The sequence below is a fragment of the Festucalex cinctus genome, chromosome 4 (genome assembly GCF_051991245.1).
Source record: "Festucalex cinctus isolate MCC-2025b chromosome 4, RoL_Fcin_1.0, whole genome shotgun sequence".
Classification (NCBI taxonomy): domain Eukaryota; kingdom Metazoa; phylum Chordata; class Actinopteri; order Syngnathiformes; family Syngnathidae; genus Festucalex; species Festucalex cinctus.
Window position 1 is genome coordinate 711569 of NC_135414.1, and position 21897 is coordinate 733465.

The window sequence follows — 21897 nt, forward strand, 5'->3', positions numbered from 1 at the left end:
TTAAGACCTACAAAAAGTATTCTGTAGCCGTATGCTAAAATTAAAAGGAAGTCCGCCATTTTGAATTTATTTTGGGAATTGCGCACCATATTTTGCGTTTTGATTAAACTTTGCACACACAAGGCTTGTCAAAAACATTTTAGATGGTCCTTGTCCTATTTGACAGTACCCCAACGTGCCAGTACCCCGACGTGCAAGTACCCCAACGTGGCCCGGGTTGCGAGGGCCCTTTATTATTATTCTTTTTATTTGTTATTATTCTTTTCCGCAAACAATCACATTTTTGAGACACTAAACGTGAACGAAAACTCACCAAACTTTACACGCAGATCGGGCCTGGCGAAAAATTTGATATTTTAAAGTCGCCATACATGATAACAGAAAAATGGCTCTGTAGCGCCACCTACATAGCTTAAACGGATCCCTGTCCCGCTACGATTGTCCTACGGCTATGAAAATTGTGTGGCACCTGTAGCATATCCAGATGAACAAAAACCTCTTTGATCTGTGTACCCTAAAATAGACAGGAAGTGAGATATGAGTATTTAAATGTCCAATTTTGGCCAATTTTTGCACATTTACTGGGGTCATACTTTTGCCCGCTTCTCCTACATGGTTAATCCGATTGACTTCAAACTTGGGATGCACCATCTCAAGACCTGGGACAACACCATGGTAAAAAATCTTAAGTTTTTGACATACTATATGACGGTGGCGGGGCATCAAATTTACAGTTTCAAAATTCTTACTTAACGAAGCATTGCCGGTGGTACGTTTAACCTAGAGCTATGAAAATTGGTACACATATGTAACAGACTATGATCTACAAAAAAGCCTGTTGGTGCCATATGCTAAACCTTTTTAAACCTACATTTCACCTAGAGTTACCAAAATTTGAAGACATATGTAACAGCTCTCAAGGTACAAAAAACTCTTTTTGAACCATATTCTAAACCGAACAGGAAGTCCGCCATTTTGATTTACTTTGGAACGTGTTGCCATTTTTTGGGCCATTTCATAGGGGTCTTATTTTAACGAACTCCTCCTACAGAGTTTATCCGATCATCTCCAAACTTGGTGTGATTCATCTTAAGATGTTGAAGATGAAAAGTTATTGAAAGCTTTTTATTTCGTCGCACGCTGTTGCCGTGGCATGCACAGTTTGCAAAGGAAAAAAATCCTTCTTAATGAAGCATTCCCAGTTGTACGAAGCAGCTAGAGCTACGAAAATTTGGAGACAAATGTAACAGCCCACGATGTACAAAAAAAGTCTCTTGGTGCCATGTGCTAAACCCAACAGGAAGTCCCGTAGGGGCCGGGCATCACATTTTGAGCTAAAAAACTCCTCTTTAACGAAGCATTCCCGGTTGTACGTTTCACCTAGCGCTATGATAATTTCAAGGCATACATAAGAGCCCACGATGTACAAAAAAGTCTCTTAGAACCATATGCTAAACCAAACAGGAAGTCCGGCATTTTGATTTACGCCTTTTTTAGGGGTCACATTTTAACGAACTCCTACGAAATTTATCCGACTGTCTTCCAACTTGGTGTGTTTCATCTTAAGAAGTTTAAGATGCAAAGTTATCGAAAGTTTTTTTTATTTTGTCGCAAGCCGTTGCCATAGCGATGCATTATTTGCCAAGTAAAATGCTGCTTTTTTTTTTTTTTTTTGTCTAAACGAGCGAAAACTCATGAAACTTTACACACACATCAGACTTGTCATAAACATGAATATTTTAGAGATTTCTTGTGCAATTTGCAATAAATGGCTCAATAGCGCCCTATAGACATTTTTATGAAGCTTTTGGAAATGTATGATTCAGCTAGATTTGTAAAAATTGGGATACCTATCAGCCTAAGACTGACAAAAAAGTTTCTAAAGCCATATGCTAAACCAAACAGGAAGTCTGCCATTTTGATTTACTTTGCTATTTGTAGCCATTTTTTGGGGCCTTTTATAGGCCTCATATTTTCTACAAAACCTATCAGATTGTCTTCATTCTTTGGCGTGTTTCATCTGAAGATATTTAAGATGAAAAGTTATTGAAATTGTTTGTCACGCCTTTGCTCTAGCGATGCATTGTTTGCAAAGAAAAATGCTTTTTTTTTGAAAGTCTAAACATGAGCGAAAACTCAAAACTTTGCACACAGATCAGACCTCTCAAGAACATGAATATTTTAGAGATTTGTTGTGCAATTTGTAATAAATGGCTCAATAGCGCCCTCTAGACATTTTTTATGAAGTATTTCCAATTATATGATTCAGCTAGATGTGTGAATATTTGGAGGCACACCTATCAGTCTAATACCTACAAAAATTATTCTATAGCCATGTGCCCAACCATTTTGATTTTATTTTGTTAATTGTGCATCATTTTTGGCCTTTCCATGAAACTTTGCAAGCACAAAGCACGGCAAAAACATTTACAATTTAGACGGTTTCCTATGAAACAGTACCCCAACATGCCAGTACCCCGACGTGCAAGTACCCCAACGTGGCCCAGGTTGCGAGGGCCCTTTATAGCTGCTCGCAGCTCTAGTTATTCTTCTTCTTTTCTTTGTTATTATTCTTTTCCGCAAACAACCACATTTTTGAGACACTAAACGTGAACGTAAACTCACCAAATTTTAAACACACATCAGGCCTGGCGAAAAATTTGATATTTTAAAGTCGCCATAGATGATAACAGAAAAATGGCTCTGGAGCGCCACCGACATAGGTTAAACGGATCCCTGTCCCGCTATGATTGTCCTACGGCTATGAAAATTGTGTGGCACCTGTAGCACATCCAGATAAACAAAAACCTCTTTGATATGTGTACCCTGAAATAGACAGGAAGTGAGATATGAGTATTTAAATGTCCAATTTTGGCCCATTTTTGCACATTTACAGGGGTCATACTTTTGCCCGCTTCTCCTACACGGTTAACCCGATTGACTTCAAACTTGGGATGTACCATCTCAACACCTGGGACAACATCATGGTAAAAAATCTAGAGTTTTTGACATACTATATGACGGCGGCGGGGCATCAAATTTAGAGTTTAATCATTCTTACTGAACGAAGCATTGCCGGTTGTACGTTTAATCTAGAGCTACGAAAAGTGGTACACATATGTAACAGACTATGACCTACAAAAAACTCTTTTTGAACCATGTGCTAAACCTAACAGGAAGTCCACCATTTTGATTTACTTTGGAATGTGTTGCCATTTTTTTGGCCATTTCATAGGGGTCTTATTTTAACGAACTCCTCCTACAGTGTTTATCCGATCATCTTCAAACTTGGTGTGATTCATCTAAAGATGTTGAAGATGAAAAGTTATTGAAAGCTTTTTATTTCGTCGCACGCTGTTGTCGTGGCATGCACTGTTTGCAAAGGAAAAAAAATCTTCTTAAAGAAGCATTCCCAGTTGTACGAAGCAGCTAGAGCTACGAAAATTTGTAGACATATGTAACAGCCCAAGATGTACAAAAATGTCTCTTGGTGACCTGTGCTAAACCCGACAGGAAGTCCCCCAGGGGCCGGGCATCACATTTTGAGCTAAAAAACTCCTCTTTAACAAAGCATGCCCGGCTGTACGTTTCACCTAGACTTACCAAAATTTAAAGAGGTATGTAACAGCCCAGGAGGTACAAAAAACTCTTTTTGAACCATCGGCTAAACCAAACAGGAAGTCCGCCATTTTGATTTACGTCGGCATTTGTAGCCATTTTTTGTGGCCTTTCTTAGGGGTCATATTTTCAAGAACTCCTCGTACAAAATTCATCCGACCGTCTTCAAACTTGGTGTGTTTCATCTAAAGATGTTTAAGATGCAAAGTTATCGAAAGTTTTTTATTTTGTCACATGCTGTTGCCATAGCGATACATTGTTTGCCAAGTAAAGTGCTGCTTATTTTTTTTGGTCTATACATGTGTGAAAACTCATGAAACTTTGCACACACATCAGACTTGTCATGAACATGAATTTTTAGAGATTTCTTGTGCAATTTGCAATAAATCGCGCCCTCTATACATTTTTATGGAGCATTTCCGATTGGATGATTCAAGCGCGAAATAACTAAAGATAACTTGACTTGACCTAGATTTGTGAAAACTCAGAGGCATACCTATTAGTCTAAGACCTACAAAAAGTATTCTGTAGCCGTATGCTAAACCTAAAAGGAAGTCCGCCATTTTGAATTTATTTTGGGAATTGCACACCATATTTTGCGTTTTGATGAAACTTTGCACACACAAGGCTTGTCAAAAACATTTTAGATGGTCCTTGTCCTATTTGACAGTACCCCAACGTGCCAGTACCCCGACGTGCAAGTACCCCAACGTGGCCCGGGTTGCGAGGGCCCTTTATAGCTGCTCGCAGCTCTAGTTATTATTATTAGGGCCCGAGCAGCGACCGCTGCGAGGTCCCTATTGTTCCTGAAGGAATTCTTATTATTATTATTCTTCTTCTTCTTCTTCTTTTTCTTTGTTATTATTCTTTTCCGCAAACAACCACATTTTTGAGGCACTAAACATGAACGAAAACTCACCAAACTTTGCACGCAGATCGGGCCTGGCGAAAAATTTGATATTTTAAAGTCGCCATACATGATAACAGAAAAATGGCTCTGTAGCGCCACCTACATAGGTTTAACGGATCCCTGTCCCGCTACGATTGTCCTATGGTGTTGAATTGAGTGGGATCGAGTGGGTCAGATGTGGTGCCATATCATGTAATATTAGATAACGAATTATGGACTGAACTCAATTCTAGAATTAGAGATCAATTGGTGTCCATAAGATCGAGGAATTGGTGTCTATAGGGCTGATATAATTTAACTTTGGCCTCTGAGGGTAGTTCCTCAAAGCAACCACCAGATGCCGCCAAACCTAAGCAACCAGAGCCGCCTGCTTAGCAAGGATCGGCATCCTTTATGACCTTATACCTTATACAAATTAAATTGGATGTAAATAACAGGTATCCTGAACTAAGTATCAATACACACACACAATCTTTATTCGACAATTGTTATCCTGAATTATGGATCAATGCTTACAGCACATTGAAGCCACTATGGAGCTCTGCTGTCTTTTCTTTTCTTTTAATTACAAGCGATACTGTCTTTTATCGCTGATAAGTTTGCTGTAACTGCATTGAGTGTCAAGATTACCTGTATGCAAATGTTTTCTCCTGACATTGTCATACTAGATGTGTAACATGAAATAGAATCAGCCTGTTAAGATTCCCTGAGAGAATTTGGGATTTAACATGTCATGTATATACATGTTATTCATGCTTGCTTAGTTATGTTTAGAACATTATCATACATTATGTTGATTTGATGTGTGTGACTATCAAATAAGAGCCAAGACCGTTGAATTGTAACTGAGACTTTAGCAGCACGATGATTTCCTGTTTGAAAAACAGGAACTGGTTGCTAAGCTACGCAAGCCACAGAGCGCAACCTGGTGCAACAGTTTCCTGTGTGCGCTGATGCAAAGATTGAGCTCCAATGTTGCGCGCCTGTCACTCAACTGTGTGAAGACTGTGAACAAGTCCTAACTCGTCTCGGCGCATTGATATGTGAAGAGACTACAAGAGACTGGAAATCCCCCAAGACGCGCGGAAGGACACGTTCACCAAGAGGAAACAGTGACACGCAACCAAGGTTATAAAAGATCGTCCACTGTGAGGATCGGGGCTCTTCGACTTCTCCCTGCGATGAACCTGTATGGAGTGTGTCACCGGAGGACTGTTCAGCGGCGTGGTAGAACTTAGGTTTATTCGAAGGACCTTTGGCTGTTAGTCGCGACCGGGACTTTTCTCACCAAATTGGGTAAAGTAAAATGCTTTTATTAAATAAGATGTTTAGCAGGAAGTTATGAACGGTTAATCGCGTGTAGGGACGGAGCCATTTAACACACTCCCATATCTTTAAATTAATTTTTAGCCAAAAACGTCTTATTTTAAATTCAGGTCTTGAGCTCTTTTGAGAAGTGATCAATCTTAGAAGGCTCTTATCAAAGGTTTAAATATTTATGTTTGATTTCCCTTTTCCTATTTTATTCTATATTTTATTAATTTTAAGGTTTATTGTATTTGTGATTTTTGTGATTTATAATTGTGTCCCGCGTCTGGCGGGAGTTTATTAAAGGATTTGAAAACTGTTTTATATTCATATTATTATTTGAAATAAAATAATTGAAAGACAATTTTTGATTTAATTATTTTATTTGTTTCTTTCGGTTTTATTCTATTTTGTTTGGACATTTTATAAGTCCGGGGTCCTTTTATGAGACCTAATAAAAGGATTTAAAAACCGATTGTGAATTATTTTGTTTGTTTGTTTATTTGTTTATTTCTATTTTTGTTTTATTTCTTTTGGACATTTTATAAGTCTAGGTCGTTTTATAAGACCGTTGTAATATAAATATTGGTTTATTTGTTTATTTGTTTATTTTCATTTTGTTTTATTTCTTTCGGACGTTTAATAAGTCCAGGTCGTTTTATAAGACCCTATTATTTTTCTTCGAGACGGACAGCAGCAACGGACGTCTGGAAAGAGGTAAGTGCATTCTAATAACATCTAATGAATGTCTCCATTTGTATTAATAAAGTCAAATACTCCTGCTTGATATGAAACAAGTCCGTATGATCCTAACAAGGATTATTAAATGACTAGGTCAATAACAAATGCAAACAACTAAGAGAAGTGGAGCTGCCAAGTAAGTGAGGTGTTCAGTCTATTATTCCTGGGTTCTGTGTGGTTGCTCATTCAGGATTGATAGGTGGATGAAAACGGATTGGCCTCATGATAAGAAGACAGTGAACAAACCTAGGTGAGTCCACTTTGATATATCGGCTTAACTAATTCCCGTCCCCTCACGCTGACGCCTTAGAGCCGGTGAGGGAAAAGGGGAATTACTGACCCTTTGATTGGAGAGTCGATCAGGACATATTTCCCGATTTAAGTCCTGCGGGTAAGCGGAAGTTGACATGTGGCGCCCAACGTGGGGCTCGATTGACTCATTTTTGTCAAAATCGGGGTCGATCGAAGCCCGAACAGGAACCCGAGTGAGCGCGACTCTGAGCTGGGGGCACCGTGCTTGGAGTTGACGGCGAACTCGCTGATAAATTGTCATGTCAGACGACCCTGAGCTAACACAAAACTAGTCTCTTTGATGAAAATGTTTTATGGAAAAGAACTGCTTTAATTGTGAAATTCTAGCGTGATTTTTGAATTGAAGTTGATTGTACTATTTTGTGTTAAAGGAACGGTGACTGGCCCCCCCAGGAGACTTACACTCAAACAGAGGCTGAGTGTGAGAGAGCCATTTAAAGTGAATGGGCTTTTACAGCGACCTGCTGCTTTGGTCGGCTGTGAAGGTACTGATAGTGTACCTGGTAGAGCGCGCTGCGCCGCGCATTCCTGAGGGAGGGGCTGAGTCAAGGGGTGGTTCAAGCCCGCCCACAAAGAGGAGGAGGGCTTGAACAGTTAGAGTTGAGGGTGGAGAGCTGCTCGGAGAGAAGCAGTCTCCTTTAGTGGTTTGATGATAAACTATGGTCTACGGTATTTAGGCCTTCCATATTGGGTGCGGTTGCCCATGTTAGTGGCTTGTCATTATAGATACCCATTTATAGCAAATCTACCATATTCTTTGCTTGGTTATTGCGGGGTGCCCGAGAATATTTATGGTCCCTTTTCTTTGATAGCGGACCCATTGACCGAGGCTGCCGCCGCTACAGGCATAACCCTGATCCCCCATCCCCTGCCTTTCCTCCTTGTATTTTTGCGGAAATTTTAAGTTTTCGGTTCCCGACAGGAGTGTCCATTGACACAAGAAGAAAGTCGTCGAGAACCAAGGAGAAAAGGTAGGAGTTTCCACTAGACTAATGTTCTAGTGGAGGCAGCCTTTTTCGGTTCTGACAGGAGTGTCCATTGGCACAAGAAGAAAGTCTTCGAAGAACCAAGGAGAAAAGGTAGGAGTTTCCACTAGACTAATGTTCTAGTGGAGGCAGCCTTTTTCGGTTCTGACAGGAGTGTCCATTGGCACAAGAAGAAAGTCGTCGAGAACCAGGGAGAAAAGGTAGGTGTTTCCACTAGGCTAATGTTCTAGTGGAAGCGGCCTTTTTCGGTTTTGACAGGAGTGTCCATTGGCACAAGAAGATAGCCAGATCCCGGAAAAGGGAAGCGGAGAGGATTACAACCGATTTGGAAGGACAGTACACCCCACCGTTTAAGAGAGGACATCCGCCTACGAGTTGAGGTAGGAAACCCGAACGCGGTAGTCCCGATAGAAGTGGAGGCAACGTACACGGGTACGGAGCTGAGTAACCAGGAGCTATAGTACGTCCCTGAAACCCAAAGCGCACGGGTAGGCTTCGGAAATAGATAGCTCCACTCCTACAATAAGAAAGCAAAGCGGGCTATAAAACACGCTAGTGAAGTAATGGAAAAATTGACGGGGAAAAATGGAGGGGAAAAGCCCCCCAGCCCTACGGAGAGGGGAGCAGGATTAAAGCCTGAATTCCGTCCTCTAAAACAAGTGAATATACCGGTAGTGGTTATGCTACTGGGTGAAGGTGTAGATCGATGGCCACCAGGAGCCAGAAGGCACCTGGAGATAAACAACCCTTCGATCCGTCCGACAGACCTCCCAGTCGAGGTGGAGAGGGCGGTGAAGGAAACGGGAATGTTCGTGAGCGAATTTCCCGAAATAATGGGCATAGCAACAGTAGTGGTAAACCACCCCCAAGAGGGATGCACCTCTGGGACGGTGGGCCTTTGGGTCCACTGGTGGTCTGTGTTGTTGGATGTGTATAATGTGATGGAAGTGGTTAGTACCGGAGTCCAGTGGGACCCGACGATAAGATCCCTTGCCGAGAAAATGCACATAAGGGTGGAATTGGCAAATCCCAAGGGGACTGAGGCTTTAAGCCTCAACCTTTGGGAACAACCGGAGTTGAAAGAGCTCCAGATGGCGAGGAAGCGGTTTGCTGAAGCCGCTAGCGAAGAGGGCTTGTATGATACGGGCTCATGTGTCCCAGTAGAGGAGGACGCAGGAGCATCGGAGAATGAGAGCTCAGGGATAACTGTGAGAATGACTCCCCTGATAAGAACGGCGGCCCTTGGCGGGCTGCCGGAGGAAACTAAAAAGGTTTCAATCGGGAATGGAGTGGTATTGTGTCACTATGTGGGGAGCCCCTGGCAAATACAAGGGGATGCTATAGTGATAATTACAGATAGATCACTAAAACCACATAGTAAAGCGCTTAGGAACATTTTAAGGCAGGAAGCAGGACAAGAATATGAATCAGAGGTTAAACAGGAATTACAGAAAAATGATCAGCGGCCAATAATAGCGGCAAAAACTAGTGGCGGGAACACTCCCTATGGCATGATAATTCACGTGCCAGGGACAGAGTGGAACCCTAAAAGCGAGCAGTCACAATATGCGGACGAAATGGCAAAATCATTGGAGAGAGGGGTTGACAAAGCGCTAGGTGAAGGAGCGGAGAGAGTAGTGATAGATGTAAATTGGATTAAAACTGGGAAAATGCAGTGGCAACAGGCTGAATCCATAGCTGTGGCGGCCTTCACCTTAAGAGCTAAGACTCCCGTGACAACACCATCGGGAGTAGAATTTGTGGTAGCAATATCAAAAAAGCAGAGAGAGGAGCGGGTTAAATCAGTGACAGATGAAATTTTAACCCGTACTAGGCAGATGGATCGTGAACGACGCCAGCTCCAGCAATCGATAACCGGAGAACTCAGGGACTCGCCCCAGTCACCATCCCCAGTTAAAACAACTCCCGTGCCTTCCCCGGTAAGTGGAGGGATGTCAGGAGCTGCCCGGGTGGTAGAGGATGAAGAGCGAGCGGGACCGAGCAGACAAACCCCGAAGGGGAAAAACAAAGCCCTAAGGGGAACGGTGACCTTTAGCCCCGTCACGTCTACCCCTGGAACAGCACGGGACCCCTTCCCGGGACGACCCCCCATGATACCGGTGCCCCTGCCAGAAGATGGGAGCGAAGAGGAGGACGGTGGAGAGCAAGCTCCTGTTCCGACCGCGATTGGCGCTAATCCCGCTGATGAAGACCGAGACTCAACCTCGTCAGAAGATGACCCGGCCAACCCTGGCCAGAACCCAAAAATAGTTACAAGACCAGTGAATAGAAGAAAGAAAAATCCTCAACCTACATTTGATGTGTACCGGTCCTCAGAAAGGATAGCTAGGGATGTTAGTTTGGGATGGATCGAGACAAAGGATGGGCGAAAAGCGTATATACCGGAGGCAGGGCAAGTAAATCGCCCTTACCCACCGGCCTGGCTCAATAAGCTAGATAGTAAAATGCCTCTAACTATGCGAATAACTTATCGCGAGGCTGTTAACATTTTACAGGCCCCGCCATACACCACGTTACTTGCTCACCAAGACCTGACTAAGAATTTCAGGGATGGTTACGTGGCGGTGGCACATGATTTTATGTTAAGACGGCTCAAGAAAGCAATAAATGATAAAGCAAAATGTGAGTTGAGAGCCGACGATGACCTGAATTCAGATTCAGATAATGATGGAGCAGCGGTTACTTTAACGGTACCAGCTGCCCCAAGAGCCTCCTTGAACCAGCAGTCCCAATATATGACACAACTGGGATTAACTACAATAGTACCGAATCCAATAAATCAGCCACACGATATAGAGGGTGATGTGCAACAGTTTAAGACCTTAAAAGAGTTGGTTCGCCAAAAAGGTAGGTTAGAAACAGCTAAAGAGTATTTAGTTGAGACATGGCCCATGATTAGGGACGCGCCAGGAGGAGAAGGCGCGAAGAAGCTATGGCTTCAGTACATCATCGCTAGCCCCGTCGGACCAAACGAAACACCACAACAGGTCTATGAAAGATGGGTGGATGGCGAAGATGAAGATGAAGATGCCCATATTAACAGAGCTAGAGAGCAACTCAAAAGGGACGTTTCACTGCTAAACGTGTGGCACAAAATTAAAGAAGTTATATCGCCAAATAGGTATATCAAAGTGCTGCGGATGATTGTTAAGGACAAAGGGAACGAAGCTGTCTTTGTGAAAATGGCTCCAAATAGCACAACGCTAAAAATTGAAGCCTCCGTTAAGAAGTGGGATCGCCTGAATAAGCATAACGCTGAGAAGAGGAAAACCGGACCAATCGCTAGTCGCACCCGAGGGAACGAACAGCAAGTCCAGCAGGGAGCTCAGCGACCAGTTCAGACTGTCCCCTATGTGAGACCTCAGCAACAGAGAATGAGTGGAAATCAGAGACCGGCCACTCAGCCAGGACAGCAGACGAGGCCCCAACCAAGACAACAGCCAGCAGCGCGAAGACCAGGTCCGGCATACATGCCCAAAGAAGAATTTGACAAACTGAACCCAGAAGAAAGGAAGGCCTTCCTCGAGGCTCGCAAGGCTGCAGCCTCCGGGGGGCCTGGCAAATAATGGGGACAAAGGCACGGGTCACCCTGGAAGGGGTTTACAGAATAGGGGATAACCTATATGCTAAGGTGGAGGGAGTACCCTATTTAGTAGACACAGGGGCTGAGGTGTCCATGACCCGTAGAGCCTTAAAACAAATTGGACACCTGCAAGTAATGGTAGCTGATGGTTCAATAGCCAAAATGCCGGTAGGAATGTGGAAGGGAATTGTGTGGGTATTGGGACCGCACAATTTGTTGACACTAAAAGATGCAGAGGAAATGGAAAAGCCCAAAAATCAAAAGCAAGTTGCAAAAAAGAGATGGGAAAAACTAAAATCAAAATTAGTGAAAGTAGGCCCTACAAAAATAATACCTGATCAAGAATGGTATAAGTCAGTAGATGTACCAGCCGTAAAAGCCCAACAAATCCGAGACAGTGTATTGACATTGGAAGGGAAAAAGAAATTAGGTGAAATTTTAGACAAGGCCGCTATCGCACATTTTAAAAATGATTGCGGTGATTTAGGAGCAAAATACATGCATACTATAAGTGGGGGAGTACATCCGCCCGTAAGGCAATATCCCCTCAACCCCGGAGCAGTTGCCGAAATGGAGGTAATTGTAAAAGAATTATTAGCACTTGGTATTATTCGTGAAGAGCTAAACCCGATTACCAATAGCCCGATTCAAGCTGTTAAAAAACCTGAAGCGGTAGGAGGGGGTTGGAGGCCAGTCATTAACTTTAAAGCTCTAAACCGCCGTACGGTGGCTAATCGAGCGAGCCTCATAAACCCCCAGGCGTCTTTAAAAACATTAAGAGTAAAAAAGTATAAATCATGTATCGACCTTGCAAATGGATTTTTTTCCCTGAGAATTGCCAAAGCATCACAAGGGAAAACAGCGTTTACGCATAAGGGAAAAGCATACGTTTGGCAGCGCTTGCCGCAGGGATATAAAAATTCTCCGAACGTATTTCAATCAGCTGTCTTGCATGTTTTGGAAGGTCTCCCAGTCACAGTATACATTGATGATGTGTTCATTGCTAGTGACACGGAGGAGGAACATTTGGAAACTCTGCAGGCCGTAATCGAGCGTGTGACGGCGGCAGGATTGAAGCTAAATCTTAAGAAGTGTCAGCTTGCCAGATTTCAGGTAGATTACCTGGGATTCCAAGTGTCTGAAGACTTGGGGCTGTCGCAAGCGTATCGGGAAAAAATAGAACAAATTTTGCCGCCAACGTCCGAGAACGAGCTGCAGAAAGTATTAGGATTGTGTAATTATGTTCGAGATCATGTTCCGTATTATCAGAAATTTGCGAGACCCCTTTACGCCCGATTGCGTAAAAATCCTAACGAAAAGAAAACAAAAGATTGGCCGTGGTCGGCTAAAGACCAAGAAAATTTAGAAGGGCTCAAAAACGCAGTAAAAAATGCTATACGCCTTGAGCCGAGAAGTTTGGAGGTTAGGTTAGTTGCCGAGATTCAATGTGATGAAGATAATGCAATGGTAAGTGTTAGTAATGAAGGTGCCGGCTTGGTAACATTGTGGACTTATACTATAAATAATGTTGAGAAGAAGTTTCCCCAGGAGGAGAGAGAATTAGCGGTTCTTGCTAAATATTGGGGAACATTAAAAGACTTAGCCCAGGGACAAGGCATAAAGGTTGTTACGCAGAGTCAAGTACATCGCTACCTGCGTAAAGACACACTAGAAAGTACTAAAGCGACTAATGTGAGATGGGGGAGGTGGGAAGATATCCTGCTAGACCCCGATTTAGAGATAGGACCAGCAAAATCCATATCTAAAAAACAGGCGAAAACTGTAAATGGTGAGGAGAAATCATATGAATGGGTTTTATACACAGATGGTTCTAAAAAGGGTGAAGACCAGAATGCCCACTGGGGCTTCATCCTGAAACACAATGGTAAAGAGGTATGCCGCCGAAAGGGTCAGACTCCTGGTAGTGCCCAAGCAGGAGAGGCTACAGCGGTGTTAGAAGGATTGTTAGAGGCCATAAGATTACACGTGAGTCGAGTAAGACTTATAACCGATAGTCACTATTGTGCTCAGGCGCTCAAAGAGGACTTATCCATTTGGGAAGAAAATGGGTTCGAAGGAGCGAGGAGTAAAGAAATTGCTCATGCTGAGTTGTGGAAGAAAATAGCCGAGTTAAGGTTGAATATGACTATCGATGTTGTTCACCAGAAAGCCCATGTCAAGGAGGGGGCTCACTGGAGAGGCAATGATGAAATAGATAAATACGTCCAAGAGAGAAGATTGGTAATTGTAGGAGCAGAAAAATGGGACAATACTCCCAAAGGAGGAAAAGTGGTCCCGAATGAGTTTGTGTGTGAGGTGACTAAGGCCGTACATGAAGCGCTAGGCCATGGAGGTGCCTTGCCCACAAAAAGGGAGCTGGAAAAACTGGAACTTTGGATCCCAGAAAAGAAAATCCGTTCAGTTATACGAAATTGCGAGTTGTGTAATAAGTATAATGCAGGACGCCGAGGACAGCGAGTGGACGGATTGACGATTAAAAGCACTGTTCCATGGGCATCAGTTTGCATGGACGTAGCAGGCCCCATGGGAGTAAGCGGCACTAAAGGTGAGAAATATCTTATTGTGCTTGTTGATTCGATGTCAGGACATTTTGGTTTAAAAGCTGTACGTAATGCGAATGCTAATAGCGTGCTGAAAACGCTAGAAGAGGGTTGTATGTGGTTAGGCATACCGAGAGAGTTAAGAACTGACAATGGAACTCATTTCAAAAACGCTACAATAGACAGGTGGTGTCAAAAGTGGGGAATAATAAGAACCTATTCACCGCCTTATACTCCTCAAGCTAACGGCGTGGCTGAAAGGACCATTGGTCTAGTTAAAAGTTGGCTTGGGAAAAATGCTAATGGAAAAGAATGGAGTGAGAAATTGGTGGAGTTGGTCAAGGATTTGAATGGGAGGAGCAGAGCAGATAGACCCTCCCCTTCAGAGGAATTGAACCAGCGCCCCTTTGTCGCACTTGAGGTAGGACGGATGCAAAGCACACAACACCCTCAAAAGGGAAAGTGTCCATTTCAGGTAGGACAGAGAGTGTGGATAAAATCTCATAGTCCTTCCGATAGCCAGGCAGTGAAAGCGAAATATGACCAATTTGACATTGTTGAAGAAGTTTTAGACAGAAATACAGTGCGACTGAAGAAGAAGGGAGTCCAAGGGGTAGAGCAGCTAAAACCGATACCAGTTAATTCAGCCTGAAGTTAAGGAGTAAGACAAATAATTAAAAATGGAACCAGTCCCTCCGGACTTTGTCTAGCTCGTTATGATGAAGGGAGCTGTCATCGTGCGGAGGACGGAGAAGGTGATAATGGTCGGTAAGGCATTTAATCTTTGGACGAATGCAGTGAGAGGATATATTAGTAATAGAGTGGAAGATTTTAGTTGGCAACCGGCTGTCTCGACCTGTGTAATTTGCAGTGGAAACGAAGAGTCGAGGAGGCAGTGGAATATAGCCAATAGGTATTGGGTAGATGGCTTTAAGCCAGACCTGAGTAAAATAGGCCCGGCTAAGGTGCTTGAAATACAGGTGTGTGGATACTGTAGAATAAAAAGCCTACCTAGGATAAAAGTGTATGCTCAGTGGGACTTAGCCCCGCAAGAGAATACCGAGGCACAGCATTGTGAATGTTTGTGGGACGGGGAGAGCATACAGTATTGCCTACATTGTAGGATGAGAATGGGAAAAGGTTCACTAGTGAGAGCAGGAGAGGCCGAGGGATGGCAGTTAACTAGAGCAGAAACCCCGGTAAGGTCACTAAGTTCCGAGTTGCTGACCTATTGGCCGATGGAAGTGAACGAGAGGACTCGCGACCCGGGGTTCCAGGCACTGCTTTACAACAACTGGCCACCGCATGGAGGTAAGTATGGCTTGGCTCCATTAATTGTTGGCTCGGAAGCGGTGCCAACTTTAGTTCACGTTGAACCTGTGTTAAGTGGGGGGGAACCAAGAACCCCCTGGCCCACGCTAATCAATGTTGCTTTGGCTCGAGGGGACATTTCAATGGAAACATTGCCGGATGTCCCGCAAGAGAAAGCAGTGAATATTAGCGCTATGGAAGGTAGTCATATAGTAAAAGGGACTACATTGGATAGAATGGAATATAAAGCTAAAACAGTAGTAGTAAAAATGAGTCCAGCGATGCCGCGACGATGGGTTTTGGGGGACCCGATATATTGGTTGAAAGTAAAAGTAATGATGGCTATGAAACCCTACGAGGGAATATACTCGTTAGGGGTGGCAGTGTCGATGAGTACAGAGGAGGAAGCCAAACGGTTACACCCCAACTGTACTTTTTATGGAGAATACTTTGGTACTAGGCCGACAAGAAGGCATAGTAGTGAGAGTGGAGATGAAGGAGTAAAGCCTAAGGGTAATGAGAAGTTGTTGGCATTGGCTCAGGTGGCCACAAGAGAGCTGGAATATCGTTATGTGAGTTCATTAGAAGAGGATGAAAACCAGGCACCCAGGTCGAAAGAAAACTTTGACCTCAGGGGTCGCCCGGAGAAGAGAGGGGGGCAAGGATGTCCCTACCCGGGTTGTACCGGTGATGGAAACTTGTCAGGCTACCGCAAAAGGCATTGGTCTTTGCGTGGGTGCCCTAAATTTTATGAGGCAAACCCATGGCGGTATAGCGATAAGCCTAAGTGGAAAAAGCTGATAAAAATGTATAGAGAGGCCCCCCATTCCGTGCTTCCTCAAGAGGAGCAAACGGAAAAGGGGGTGGTACCGGAAACTCCCGCCGCAGGGTCGAAGGTGGTGTGGAGGGAAAAGCTGGAGATGAGTGAGGACCCCTCCTCTAATGAGGAGGAGCCAGAAGGAAAAGGGTACGAAGGTGAGGCGAGCGAAGATAGTGAGGCTGATGTGGTAAAGGAGCACAAGGCCCTTAAGGTAGTCCTGTCACGCTTTTGGAACAGGCACCAGGACCCACAGCCCTCCACATCCGCTGAAAAGTAGCAACAAGAAGGAGATGGAAGACGAGATTGCTGAGCTAAAGACTCGAGTAGCTAGGTTGGAGGCAACTAAAGCAGTGGTAGAGAATATCTTAAGAGCATTAATACCGGCTCTACACATTCTCTTCCAAGATCTTGGTCATTTTAGGCCATATTGGGTGTCTTTAGTTCAACAATTTCATGAGGAAGCCCCAGGGCAAAAAGAAATGAGGGAAATAATTAGGAAATTGGAAAAAAGAATCGAGGAAGCTGAGGCCAAAGTACAGAGGTCCAACCAGACCCCCGTGAATTTCGAACAACAGGAGTTACCAGGACCCTCAACGGCCCTGTTATTTGACTACCAAGACTTTCAACGGAATCAAATGCAAGAAAGATTGGCTGAATTGAGGGCCAAGTATGATGAAGATAAGTAGTTAAAATGATTAAGAGGTACGGGGTAAATTGGGTAATAATAAAATTAGAAACCCCCTCTTGATTAAAATTAAAATGAATTTGGCTCAGTGGAGTGTAGAAACAATTTAAATAAAAATAAAATAACTATGTGATGAAGGCCAACCCCCAAGGAAAAGAGGGAGGAGCCAATGAGATTAGAACTTAGTAGTCCACAAAAGATAGGACCAACAGAAGGGAGCATGAAACGTAGCTACGAAGAAGTGATGGAGGAAGATCAGGACTTTGGCGACAGCGGTGGCAGATTAGTAATACCTGGAAGACTTTGTTCGGCCAAGGACAGGGAACGTCTCGAGCGCCAAGGATGGAGTCCTCCAGGATATGAAACCCCGATGTATGATCTGCCCCGACCTGCGACTCTAAACTTGCCTCACCCCCTGACTTTAGAGGTAGGAGAAGGACCGCATGTCTACCCCGGTGGAGGAACGATTACACGCCAACCAAAGCGCCAAATGCTAGACAACCACTATGATACTCCAGCACATGAAGACCCATTGGACACCGTTCCTGAACAACCTGAAGCTGACAGAGTTTACATGAACGTTCCGGTCATCCATCGAAGACAACGCTGGGTGTATGGAAGGGTTTGGCTGACCACCATACTTTGCTTATTAGTAATAATATTGATTTATTGTTTGTTGGGGCTGCGAGCGCAGAGAAGGCGAAGGTTCAGCTTCGACAGCATGGCTCCGATTAATCCCATCGACTTGGTCGACATACGGTATGGCAACACTAAAATAGCCAACCAAACGTGCTGGAAAGTAGAGGTGTTGCATGTTAGTGAGGAATGGAAGAGGACGGTAGGACCGAAGAGGGAAGCCTGCGGTGCCGGAGCGGATACTCCTTGTGAGAGGCAATGGAGGGAGGAGAGAACCACCCTAGTGAATTCCTACCTTCGCAACAAATCCAATCAAACATATAATGAATCGGTGAAGATTTTGAAAAGGAGCACCACGTACCCTGTAAAATCAAAGAGTAAGTGTAAAGTTCGAGTAGTTTACCGGATTAGTAGCACAGCAAACAACTCCATGGTTAATGTTACTTTGTTATGCTTGAAAAAGTTAGAGCAACGAAGTGTTAGAAATAATTGGGTCCAGATTGAGGATGGAGATCCTGCTTGGTACGTTAATGAATATTGTGCAAGGTTGCCAGATGCGACAGGAGGATACTGGTTAGAGACAGACCCTGACGACCCGGATTTCAGAATTCCAGCGGCCCCACGAAATGACACTTGTACCGAGCTTCGGCCGGAATGGGAACCATGTTGGAGCTGTTTAACTTTTCGATGCAGGGGACCAGGAACCAACGGGACCGGCGGTTACCGGCCAGGTACTCCGACTCCAGCATTGGGTAAGTACCCTGTAGTTTTTCATCAACGAAGGCTAAGAAAATTTAGAAGGCCAAGGGCGATTAAGGTTATTAAACGAGCGATAACTTATCGGCCAGGTACTCCTACTCTTTCAGCAGTGGGGTCACCTAAATTTCTTAAGCTGCGCGGAGGCGTTTATGGAAGTAGAGAAAAGCCCGTACCACGGAAAATAATAGAAATAAAGTACAGGCCAGGCTGTAGAGTAAAGTTAAGAAAGGCCCAGTCGTATAATAACAGCCATTGTGATTGGAATATGATGAAATATTGTCCTGAGCCCTATCATATGTTTTGCTATGCAGATGAGGGTAATAGAATTACACTCTCCGATAAAGGGCTTAGGGGTGATGTAAATTTAATCCTGGGTCCCTTTATTGGATTATATGCCGGAAATGTATTAGATGAAAATAAAATAAAAGTGAAACATGAAGAATGGCTAAATGATTCCTTTCCATGGATATGGAAAAGAGATACATATATATTGAAATCAATTTTTAATAAAACTTTGGGAATAAATGTATTAAAGGAAGTGTGGGCACGGATGTGGGCTCAACGTATTCCAACACCGGATGATTTACATAATGTCCCGAAGGGTGATTTTGATAAAATTGACCGATGTGTGGCTTTGAGAATGTTTAACAGATTACATGGGTCAGAGTGGGAAAGTGGAATTTCACCACGATGTCCCTTGATGGAAATGGGAACGCCACCTTTGACTCATTGGATTTATGACTGTACATGGTTGAAGGGAAACCTGACGATTAAAGGGGTGCTACAAGCGTGGAAAGAAAAACATACGAGAGAGGAGAGTAAGACATGGTGGGGACTCAATAAAGATGAAATTGTTAGCGACGTGTTACCATGCTTAGGAGTGTCGGAGAATTATTGGGTTAAATACCAATATATTGCGACAGTATATTCTAAAGAGAACGATATTTGGCCTGACATTGAGAGACCAGACTTATACGCTAATCCAAGGCCATGGGAGATGGTGTGTACGGGAGGTAGTTCCGGGAAAGATTTTAAAAACTGTACAATTGTGTTAGCACGTATACCTTGTTATAAAGTTCAATCCCGATTTCAGAATTTTTGTAATGTACGTTATCGCGATGAGAATTATGCCAATGTTGAGGGAGCGGTGTGGATTAAAGATAATAATAGTAAATGGATCCGGAGTCAGGCTGCAGGTAGGGATTATTGCGCGCGATGGGACAAAGATAATGACTTGTCCAAAATGGTAGGACTGAAAATTCTCCCCAAACCCCCTGACTCTATTATGCAAATTTTAGAAGGTCACGCATTTAGGAGGACCCTTTGTAAAGGAGATATAGTTACAGGGTTTGATTGGTTGGGATTTAATAAAATTTATGGCCCTGGCACATGCCACAAGCCCGCTGAAAGGTGGCTGCATTGTGGACACAGTGACGAATATAATCATAAAGGAGAACATGTATGTACATGGTATGAGAGAATGGGATTGGCAATAAGGGGTGTAGTGAAAACTGTGGCTACAACAGCCGTTGAAGTTGTAGAAGATGTGGCGGAGACGGCGATTACTGGGATAAGTACCGGGCTAGATAGTATAGTACATGAAGTGGGACTTTGGTTCCTGCTAGGTTTAGGGATTGTTCTATCAGCGGTGATAGCTTTTGTAATTGTCAAAAGAGGAACTTTGTCGTTATTTCCTCACCAAAATCACAAAAAGAAAACCTTACCAAATAAGGTAAAAGCTCAGCTATTGGCCAAAGAGCTGCAGGAAAATTGGGGAGGGGCGACAGAGAGGAAGTTACTGAGCATTGAGGAAGGGAGGCAAAAGAGGGTGGGATCGACCCAACTATAAGTGTGACGCCCTAGCCCTGACTTCCTCACTTCTCACTGAAATCTTTTGGCGGAACAGTAAAACTACAATTGACCATGGCATGTGGTTCGGTTAATGGTACTAAAGGGAGACCAGGCGCCCTTCAAAATGTAAGTAATGAAGCTGAGTATTGGATAATTTTCATAATATGGCTTCTTTATTGTTGCACTGGACAATGGGACATTTGGCAGCTAACTCGACCCATTATTTTGATAATAGCTGTTATCAAGGTATTGGTGTTGCGCTTTGTATTTTGTACATACACAATGGGACTGGGATGCTTTATTGTGTACATGCATGGCCGTATTAGAATAAATTATAAAACTCCAAGAGGGGTAGCTGAAACTTTCCTCTTGGTTTGTTGGATTTGTTTAGATATAACCTCCATCAAGATTTTTGAGGTTGTATATGGAGCAGTTGTATTAGAAGGTGTATTGGCCATGGCATTGGCTCTCTACATTATGAATATGGTGGTTCGCCTTCAAAGGAACCCCGTGGCTACGGGCAGCAGGGTCTGGGTGTGGCGAACAGCTAAACTAATATTATGGGGTATGGTTTGGGGAATAATTTCAATTCTCCTTTGGTTGCGCCTGGTCGACCAATTAGTTTTAGTAGTTTGGTTTTTTACATATGCAGCTTTCTTTACTCTCCCGCCAAAAGGTTCCGCTACTCGGAGAGCGACCACGTCCTCGCTCTCTCGTAGTAGAGGCTTTCCGCATTCTCTCGACAGAGCGGATGCGGATGAACATTTAGATCAGAATCGGACTGTATATACTGGGGGCCGCAATCTTGTAGGCTCTCCTCAGGTTTAAGAATTGTCAAATTGTGTCTGTGTGTTTACCAGGATATCCTCCCCCCCCGGGGGCTACCATGGCAGGATGAGCCGCGGTGTGTCTTCTGTGGAAGCGATCTCCTCCTCTTCTCCGCTTGGGTGATGGGAGACGCTTTCTACGGGCACTGCTGCTATCCTTTGCCCCCAGAGGGTGTGAGTAGAGAAATGTGGCTTATACCTGATGGGATTTATATGACTTATATGAGTGATCTCTTTGATTCTGCCTTAAGTAAAATGTGGATATGGCCTGGCTTTGCTGACCTCGCGAGCTCAAGTAAGTTGGAAGGTTTGGTTCAAAGTCCAATAAAAGATATGCGGTATTATGTTGACAAGAAATGTGAACTCATCGGGAGAACTGTCCCTTTGATGCGCATGGTATGGCGCCTGCCTGACGGTACCCGACGCCTGACTTTCAATACCCCGTCTGGCTTTTGTGTAGCCGCCACTCCTAAGAGGAAGGCCAGACCTGGCGAGCGAGCCAGGGGTAGAGTTAGGGAGGAGCGGCCCTGCGCGCCTGAAACGGCCCCCTCGACCTCCCTGGACCGGGTTGACGAGCCTGGGGAATCCAGTGCCGCCCGACAGGAGGCTCCAGTTGGTAAGGTCATGCCACTGTTGAGGCCAGCCTCCCCCGCGGTTTCATCATCTATTGATGACCCGGTGATTGTGCTGAGCGAGGATGAGGATGAGGACTCGTTGGCTGCGTTGTCGCCCTCCCTGATGGTAGGTGAATTTGGCCTGTGGTCTCCGCTCCCTGATCCTTCGTCCGTCTCCATGCCTTCTGACTCCCCGGCGTCTCCGTTGGGGGCTGACGGGGGGGTAGATGAGGTGTGGATGATGGGGTTGGATGGTGAGCTGGATATGCGGCTGATTTGCATGAATGACACCCATGATCTCTAGGAGGGGGTGTTGAATTGAGTGGGATCGAGTGGGTCAGATGTGGTGCCATA